We start from the raw sequence: 8,561 nt of genomic DNA, 5'->3' as shown, positions 1-8,561 counted from the left end.
ATGGCTGCGGCGTTGCTGTTGTATTTGTTCTTTGGATGCCTGTTTGATAAAGTATTCAATTGTAAGTGCTTTTCCACAGTGTTCCCCGTAGAGCCCAGCCACTAACTGCATCTCTGCTCAGTCTTTTTTTTTTTTTTTTCCTTCAGTTTTTAAGAACTTTAGTTTCCTTTCATTTTCCCTTTGCTCAGGTGTCTGCAGAGCAACTCAGGACCACTCAGTGGTGACTCCAACCCATTTAGTGGCCTGTGCTGTGGGAGCTGCTGACCAGTCCTCAGTGGCTGGTGGGCGCTCCAGCCCTCAGTAGGGGACTGCTGGATGGGTACAGAGGGCACCTGCACACTTTAGCCTGGTCCACCACCTCTGGCTGAGCAGCAGTGAACACAGGAGCTGGTGCCTTTCATTCACCCTGGAATTCCTCCTTGGTCATGGCCTTCTCAGCAGCAGCCTGTTCCTCCTTCTCAGTCTCCCCTGGGTCTCTGTAGAAGTAAAGATCAGGGATAACCTCCCATGAGTGCTCATGGGAGATAGTGCCATGCATGTGGAGTACTTCCCAGGCTAGCACCCAGCACCTCAGACCCACTGAGTGTGCTCCTGTGATGGCACTGTCCACATAAAACAGAAGAGAATCCGTGTTGCACAGAGCGATGGTGGGCAGGTTGATGGAAGAGGCCTCTGTGAGGGGCTGGCGGTCAGTCCTGCTGTCAGTCACCACTAGAAGTCGTGGCTCCCTGAAGGCTGCTTGGATCTGGTTGGTGAAGTCCCAGGTGTGAAGTGGCCAGCAATGGGAGCGGCTCCAGTGGCAGCAGTAAACTTCAGCACAGCTCGCTGGCCAGTGTTCCTGGAGGAGATGACGCTGACGTCAGCAGGGTTCTCAATGGCAACCATAGCCCGAGCTGCAAGCAGCAGCTTCTCCCAGGTCCTCTTCAGATTTATGGTGCAGACACCATCACTCTTCCTTTTGTAGATGTACTGCTCCATCTGAAAGTTAAGGTTGGTGCCACCTAAGTGGGTTCCCACAGCAAGGAATTTGAGGACATCGTCCTCCTCCACCTGCAGGACATCAAGGGCTCTGAACATTGGGTAAGCTTCCCTTAAAGTTACAACGGGAATCAAGAACAATGCCATATGGACCCGTCCCTTCGCAGAAAGGCTGTTCAGTCTTTTTAACCTCGCCTTTGGGAATTTTGTATCCTGGTTAATCCTAGCAGAAAAATGTTGCATAGGAGAGTGAAATCATCAATGAAAATGCAGAGTGTGAAATGCACTCACAGCCAGGAGCTGGGAAAAGACAGTGTACATCTGTCTGAGAAAAGCTTGGAGAGTCTCAGGGATGCATGAGATCACTGGTATTACACAGACATTGTTGAACCTAGACTCGGCCTGCTGATTTTCTGGTCTGCTCACCAGAACATTCAATGTGGGTACAAGTTGAAAATTGGTCTGTGGGGACTGGAGAGATGGCTCAGAGGTTAAGAGCACTGCGTTGCTCTTCCAGAGGTCCTGCGTTCAATTCCCAGCAACCACATGGTGGTTCACAGCCATCTATAATGAGATCTGGTGCCCTCTTCTGGCCAGCAGGCACATATGCAGCAGAACACTATATAATAAATAAATAAATCTTAAAAAAAAAAAAAAGAAAGAAAGAAAGAAAGAAAGAAAGAAAGAAAGAAAGAAAGAAAAAGAAAGAAAAAAGAAAGAAAGAAAGAAAGAAAGAAAGAAAGAAAGAAAGAAAGAAAGAAAAAGAAAATTGGTGTGTGTCCAGCCTGAGCCAGAATTGACTCTTATGCAAGAGTCAGGTAAGTATTAAGTCAGACCCAAGGAGAAGACATTTCTTTTTCACCTTGGGGGCTACTGTTCAGCTTCCCCTGTTTAGGAAATGAAATGTGACTGCTAACAGTTATTAGTGTGAACTGTGTAAGGATGGCCGGCTTGGCGAGTAGGAAAGAGGTAGTGTGGGAGCAAGAGTGAGCAAGCCGGGTCGAGTCAGGGCACCAGATGATCTGGGGTGGTTGGTTACAGCAGCTGGTGGCTAAGATGCCACGAATGAAAAGGAAGGATTTAGTATCGAGAACGAATCCCCAGCAAACAATCTCAAGGGCAAAAGCAAACCCAGCATTCTTGGTTCTAGTAACTCATTTGTTTATTAAACCAAAACCCAAAACCAAACCTCTGACTTTTTGACCAGGCATGGCGCACACTCATAATCCAGCTCTCGCAATGTTGTGGTGTGGAAACTGTGAGCTTTGGATAAGCTTGGGACACTTAGTAAGCTCATGGACAGCTTAGGGGAGCACTACTCATGGACAGCTTAGGGGAGCACTACTCATGGACAGCTTAGGGGAGCACTGCTCATGGACAGCTTAGGGGAACACTGCTCACTAGACAGTTTAGAGGAACACTGCTCATGGACAGCTTAGAGGAGCACTACTCATAGACAGCTTAGAGGAGCACTGCTTATGGGCAGCTCAGCTCTCTACCCCCCCCCCCCCCCCCCCGCACGTTCTATCTGAAAAAAACCAACCAACCAAAAATCTCTGTGATTCAGGTGCTGAGGAGATAGTCCAGTCAATAAAGTACTTGTCCTTGCAAGCACAAGGGACTGAGTCCCATCCCCAGAACCCACATGAATGGTCAGGTCTGGTGTCACATACTTGTAGTCCCTGCTGTGGGTTAGCAGAGACAGGCAGATTCCCAGGGTTGCTGGCCAGCTAATGTCACCTTCTTGGCAAGTTTCAGGTCAGTAAGAGGCCCTGTCTCAAAAACATCAAATAAATAAGTAACAGCAAAAAAATAGGAATAGAAAAGAAAAAGAGATAGTGGCTGACCACTAAGCAGCCGATTGGTTGAAGTCCCCCATCAACCAGCCTGACAACCTGGTGTGATCTCTGGGACTTCCACGGAGAAGAAAGCTAACTTTCAAATGTCTTTCTCTGACCTTCACTCACACAGACACACACACACACACACACACACACACACACACACACACACACACACACACACTGTGGCAGATGTAGCTCCCCAAATAAAAACAATAAATTATAACATTTTAAAAAGATGGATCATGCCTAAGGAGGAGCATTTGAGGTTGGCTTCAGGCAAATGCATCCAGGCACTGGATCTCCCCCCACCTCTCTGTCTGCCTGTCTCTGTCTCTATCTCTGTCTCCCTCCACCCCCCCCCCACTCTCTTTCTCTCTTTCTCCATACCTCTTTAGATGAAGACGGGATCTTTCGCATTACAGCATGTATGATCCAGCCTTAGGTGTCCGAGTGGCAAGGCACATATACCTGATAGAAGTCCAGAAACTCTCAGATGTCATTGAGCACTGACCCAGCAGCCATGTACTCACTGTATGAACACTGCTGTTATGTCACTTAGCCTTCAAAACTCAGGATCCCCATTCAGAGGCAGGAAAACAAAGCATTTCAAGTGGTGGGTACTAAATACAGTGGCATGTGGAAAACATCCCACTAAGGCTCTCTCTCCGCACAGTTGCTAAAACCTGCTCATCCCAGCTTCATAGGAATTCCCTTTTTTTGTGAAGGGAGGTGGAGCTTGGCCACTGTGGACAGCCTCACCTCTGCACAGCTCCCATTCTGAGTATAGAGCCAGGCACTGTCTCCCAGGCTTTCGGGAAAGTGGCAGGTAGATGTCCCTGCCTACTATGCCTTGGGAACATCTGGGTGCAAGGAGCTGAAAAGTGAGCCCCATCAAACACTCCCATCTCATGCAGAGCTCGGCAGCTACCTTGGCTGACCTCTTGCCCCTTGGCTTTGCGTGTTAGACTCACATCTCCTGGCTGCTGGCCGAGAGTTCAGGGCACTCAGAGAAGCATGCAGTCTGTGATGCTGAGCTCTTACGTCCTCCTGGCCCTGCCTGTCCACAGTGGGAATCCTGGGTACCACCCTGAGCCCCAGTTTCACATTCATTTTATACTAGCTGACTTCCTGGTTTGGTTTTGTTTCTCTGTTGAGTGAATCGAAAAGGGGAATGCTGGTCTTAGCCATGGCTCTTGGATGCTGTCATAAAGTGAAGCTCTTTCAAATACTTTAGGACCAAATAAACAAACCAATATCAGACAGTCACCTGTGAAAGCTAAGCAGAAAAGAAAGAAAGGTAAGAATGAAGAGAAGAGAAGGGAGGGAAGGGAAGGGAAGGGAAGGGAAGGGAAGGGAAGGGAGGGGAAGGGAAGGGAAGGGAAGGGGAGGGAAGGGAAGGGAAGGGAAGGGAGGGGAAGGGAAGGGAAGGGAAGGGGAGGGAAGGGGAGGGAAGGGGAAGGGAAGGGAAGGGAAGGGAAGGGGAGGGAAGGGAAGGGAAGGGAAGGAAAGGGAAGGGAAGGGAAGGGAAGGGAAGGGAAGGGAAGGGAAGGAAAGGGAAGGGAGGGGAAGGGAAGGGAAGGGAAGGGAAGGGAAGGGAAGGAGGAAGGGAAGGGGAGGGAAGGGAAGGGAAGGGAAGGGGAGGGAAGGGAAGGGAAGGGAAGGGAAGGGAAGGGAAGGGAAGGGAAGGGAAGGGAAGGGGAAGGGAAGGGGGGGAAGGGAGGGAAGGGAAGGGAAGGGAGGGAAGGGAAGGGAAGGGAAGGGAAGGGAAGGGAAGGGAAGAAGGAAATCAAGCCTACTCTTGGTAAGTGCGCTGTGGTCAGATCTGAGGCTGACTAGAAGAAGTGGTAAGAAATACAAGGCAGAAGGATGCACATGGAGTGGCTGACTTCTCTGTGAGGTGAGAACTGACCTAATCTCTTCCTAGGCTGGGGTAAAGGCAACAGGCTAGAGTCTGGATTCTCCTTCCTCTGGTCACCTCAGACAGGGAATTACACCCAGCCACACATGTGCAGCCCGTGCTGGTCCATTAAAGGATGCTTCCTCTGACTCTTTTTTTTTTTTTTTTTTTTTTTTGGTTTTTCGAGACAGGGTTTCTCTGTGTTAACCTTGGCTGTCCTGGACTCACTTTGTAGACCAGGCTGGCCTCGAACTCACAGCGATCCGCCTGCCTCTGCCTCCCGAGTGCTGGGATTAAAGGCGTGCGCCACCACGCCCGGCTCTTCCTCTGACTCTTAACTTACCTTTCTTGCCCATTTTAATGGAGTAGCCGATGTCAGAACAAGGCAGGCAGGTACTGGCTCTGCCTTTGCTGTGTCTGTGATGACAGATTATTTACTCCTCTAACTGTAGTTTTCCCCCATCTATAAAGAAGTACATTCCAAAGTTTTTTTTTTTTTTTCTTGAGCTGGAGAGGTGGTCCAGTCCTGGTTAAGTGCTTGCCACAAAATCATGGGGATCTTCATTTGGACACCCCTGCAAGCGTCAATAAAGAGCCAGACCAAGGCTACCATCCCTATCACTCCTACAGTGAGGAGGGAGATGTGCAGGGGTCCCTGCAGCTCACTCGGCCAACTAGCCTAGTCGAAGTGGTGAGCTCCAGGTTCTGTGAGAGACTGAGTTGAGACGCAAGTAGAGAGTAGCTGAGAAATGCACTGTACTGTGCTGGCTAGTTTTATGTCAACTTGACACAGGCTAGATCTATTTTGGAAGAGGGCAGCTCAACTGAGAAAATACCCAGACTAGATTGACCGGGAGGCAAGCCTGTGTGGAAGTTTCTTGATAGTTGATCCATATAAGCGTGTCCATCCCACAAGGGTGGTGTTGATTCATCTGGGTGTGTCCATCCCACAAAGGTGATAGCGCCTGGGCAGGTGGTCCTGGATGGTTGAAGAAAGCAGTATGAGCCAGCCATGAGGAGCAAGCCAGTACACAGCACTCCTCTGCATCAGCTCCCAGTTCCTTCACTTCCATCCCTGTCAACCCTGGGTGATGAGCCAGAAACTATGGGCTGACATAAACCCTTTCCTCCCCAAGTTGCTTGTATTCATGGTGTTTATCACAACCGCAGAAAAGTCACCACCAAACACGAGCCTCTGACCTCTACCTCCATGTGCACAGAAGGACCTATACACTCCCCTCTCCCCGCCTCATACAGAGTGTCGCAGACACTGAAGCAAGTAAATGCTCAGTAAGTTAACTTCCTTCCCTTGTCTCTCCCAGATAACCCAGTGAGAAGGGCGGAGCTTGTAGATACAGGTCATGCCCTCTTTAGTTGATTTGAAGACTGGCTTTTGCCGGTTTAACATTTGGAGGTTGATGGTGTCTTATAGTCCCCCCCCCCCCCAGTGCTCATGCATATGCAAATGTATTGTCATTCTACGAAGACCAATTGGACTGTTGTCTTCCTGAGGAGGGCATGGGATTCTTGTTTGTGAGTGGGAAATTTTCTGTAACTTCTGAAGATAAAAACCATATCCTAGCTTCAAAAGTTTCATAAAAGATCACAGACAATGGTGGAGCCTTTCTGAGACCACAGAAGAGCCAGCAGTGACCCAGAAGGCCCTGTGATAGCAAGTGAAAGACTCGGGAATCTTTGGAGCTCAGTAGAAAAGCCATTTTCATGACTAGACTCTATAAGTAAAGAAAGCACAGAAATCTTAGTGAATTAATTTTCCTTTGGCCTATGTATTTTAAGAGCTCTTTTGTTACATGCACAACAAAAAGCCAAGTGATAAGAATTAGAAATATTCTTTCAGTACATAAATTAGTGGTTCAGTTATTATTAATGCCAATGTAGAATCTATGAACTATGGCAAAACATGCCTTGGGTTGTTACAAGAAATAGATTAAAAACATGGGGGCTTGGGGGATGGGAGGGAGGATCACCTCTTCACCTGTGCTACCCCACCCTACCTTCTTGCCTGATCCCTGTATGGTCTAGTTGTTGGAGTGTTGACTAAAGCCATGCCTGCCACAGTGCACTGGGTTCCATCCTTTTGTGGCTACTGACAACTCTCTCGACAATGTCCTCAATATCACATGAACAGGCCGTGCTCGAACTCATTTTATGATTAAAGCCCTTTGACTCTCCTCTCTCCTGCAGCTACTGCTGACCTTTAAAATGAATCCCTGAATAAGCTTCTAAACACACAACTCTTGGCTGCTTTTATTTCATTGTCTTTTGGAAGTTTATTTCTCTTTTCATTTTATGTTTATGAGTGGTTCGCCTGTGTGTATATTGCATGTGTGCAGTGCCCAAGTAGGCCAGGAGAGGGCGAAAGAGCTCCTGAAACTGGTGTTACAGACTTTCATGAGCTGCCAGGTAACTACTGAGAACTGAACTTTAGGTCTTTTGGAAGAGCAGCCAGTGCTCTAACTTCTAAGTGCTCTCTCTAGTCCCACAGAATCTTTTACATCAGACTGTAACCAGATTTTCTTGCTCAGAATTGTTCCCCATGATGTCCAGCGTCCGGGCCTCCTTCTCCTTCTTACTCCTCTGACGACATCTTGAGAAGTTCAGCACTTCTTCACCCTCAAGTGTTTTCAATAGTTACTCAGCATCCGTTACTTGCTCAACGCCACATTCCCAAGCCTGCACACTCACACACTCAGTAACTTTCCAGGCTTGCTCGTGCATGTGCGTGTGAGTGTGTGTGTGTGTGTGTGTGTGTGTATGCCACAGTACACATCTGGTGGTCAGAGGACAACTTTACCGAGTTGGCTCTCTTGTTTCGCATTTATGTGGGGTCCAGGGATTAAATTCAGTTATCAGATTTGGGTGGTCAGCATTCTTATCCCCTGAGGCATCTTGCCAGTCTCAGTTTTATTCTGATTGACTAAGAGTTTTAAACTTAAGCTTAGCTTTTTCTTGAACCATAGACCCATAAGTTCAGCTACGCACTCAGTCGCTACTTACGCAACTTACAGACACCTGAAACCCAGCCATGGCTCCTCCCACAGACTCATCACCCAGTTGTTCAGGTGAAACTCCCGTTGATTCCATTCTTCTTCACACCACATTTCTAATTTTCCAGAATATGCTTTTGTCTCTTCTTCAAAATGTGTCCAGGCCCCATCACACTTCAACATCTCCCTCTCTCCTCTCTTGTCTGGTTTCCACCACCTCCTGCTTCTTACCCAGAATGCCCTTTAGTTCTGTCTCGCCTTCCGCCCTTATTTCTCTGCTGTCTAATTTTCAACATAGCTCGTAGGACAAATGATTATTAAAATCTAAGCACAACCAAAGGATTCAACGTCTCTACTCAAAACCTTCCATGTTTCCAAAACTCACTCAGAGCAAAAGTTTAGTCCCTGTCACCACCGCTGAGATCCAACCTCTAGTCTCTCACCTTCCACCAACCCCTTCTTGCCCGACTCTGCTCAGCTGTTCTGGGTTGCTTCCCAGTGCCCTTCAGCTTCCTCTGGCCTCTGGGCCTTTGCACTGGCTGCATTTCCTTATAACTCACAGCTCTGTTTCCAAGCCACTGTGGCCATTCTTGACACTCACATAAAATCATGCCCTTCCTTCTACCCAGACACTCCCCTTCCTCCCTTCCTTATCTCATCTTTCCTCCTGGTAATACTATTATTTTTATCTCTTATCAATTCATTGTCAATCTCTGTCCCTGCTATGCTATACACTCAGTGAGAAACAGTGCCTACTTAAGAGGACCCACCTGTTAGTGCCTGGACTGTAAGACCCATTGAATTTAGGCGTGCATGGAGGAATGCATTTGAAAG

At 48.1% G+C, this 8,561-nt stretch overlaps 1 pseudogene; it reads right to left on the bottom strand.

Annotated features, from left to right (window-relative positions):
• Nucleotides 1-204: 204 nt before the first annotated feature.
• On the bottom strand, nt 205-1,077 carry LOC127198884 (40S ribosomal protein SA-like; annotated as a pseudogene).
• Between the last annotated feature and the right edge of the window lie 7,484 nt (nt 1,078-8,561).

This window comes from Acomys russatus, chromosome 15, assembly GCF_903995435.1.
Source record: "Acomys russatus chromosome 15, mAcoRus1.1, whole genome shotgun sequence".
NCBI lineage: Eukaryota > Metazoa > Chordata > Mammalia > Rodentia > Muridae > Acomys > Acomys russatus.
The sequence above is the reverse complement of the archived record's forward strand: the minus strand, read 5'-3'. Positions and strand labels throughout refer to the sequence as shown.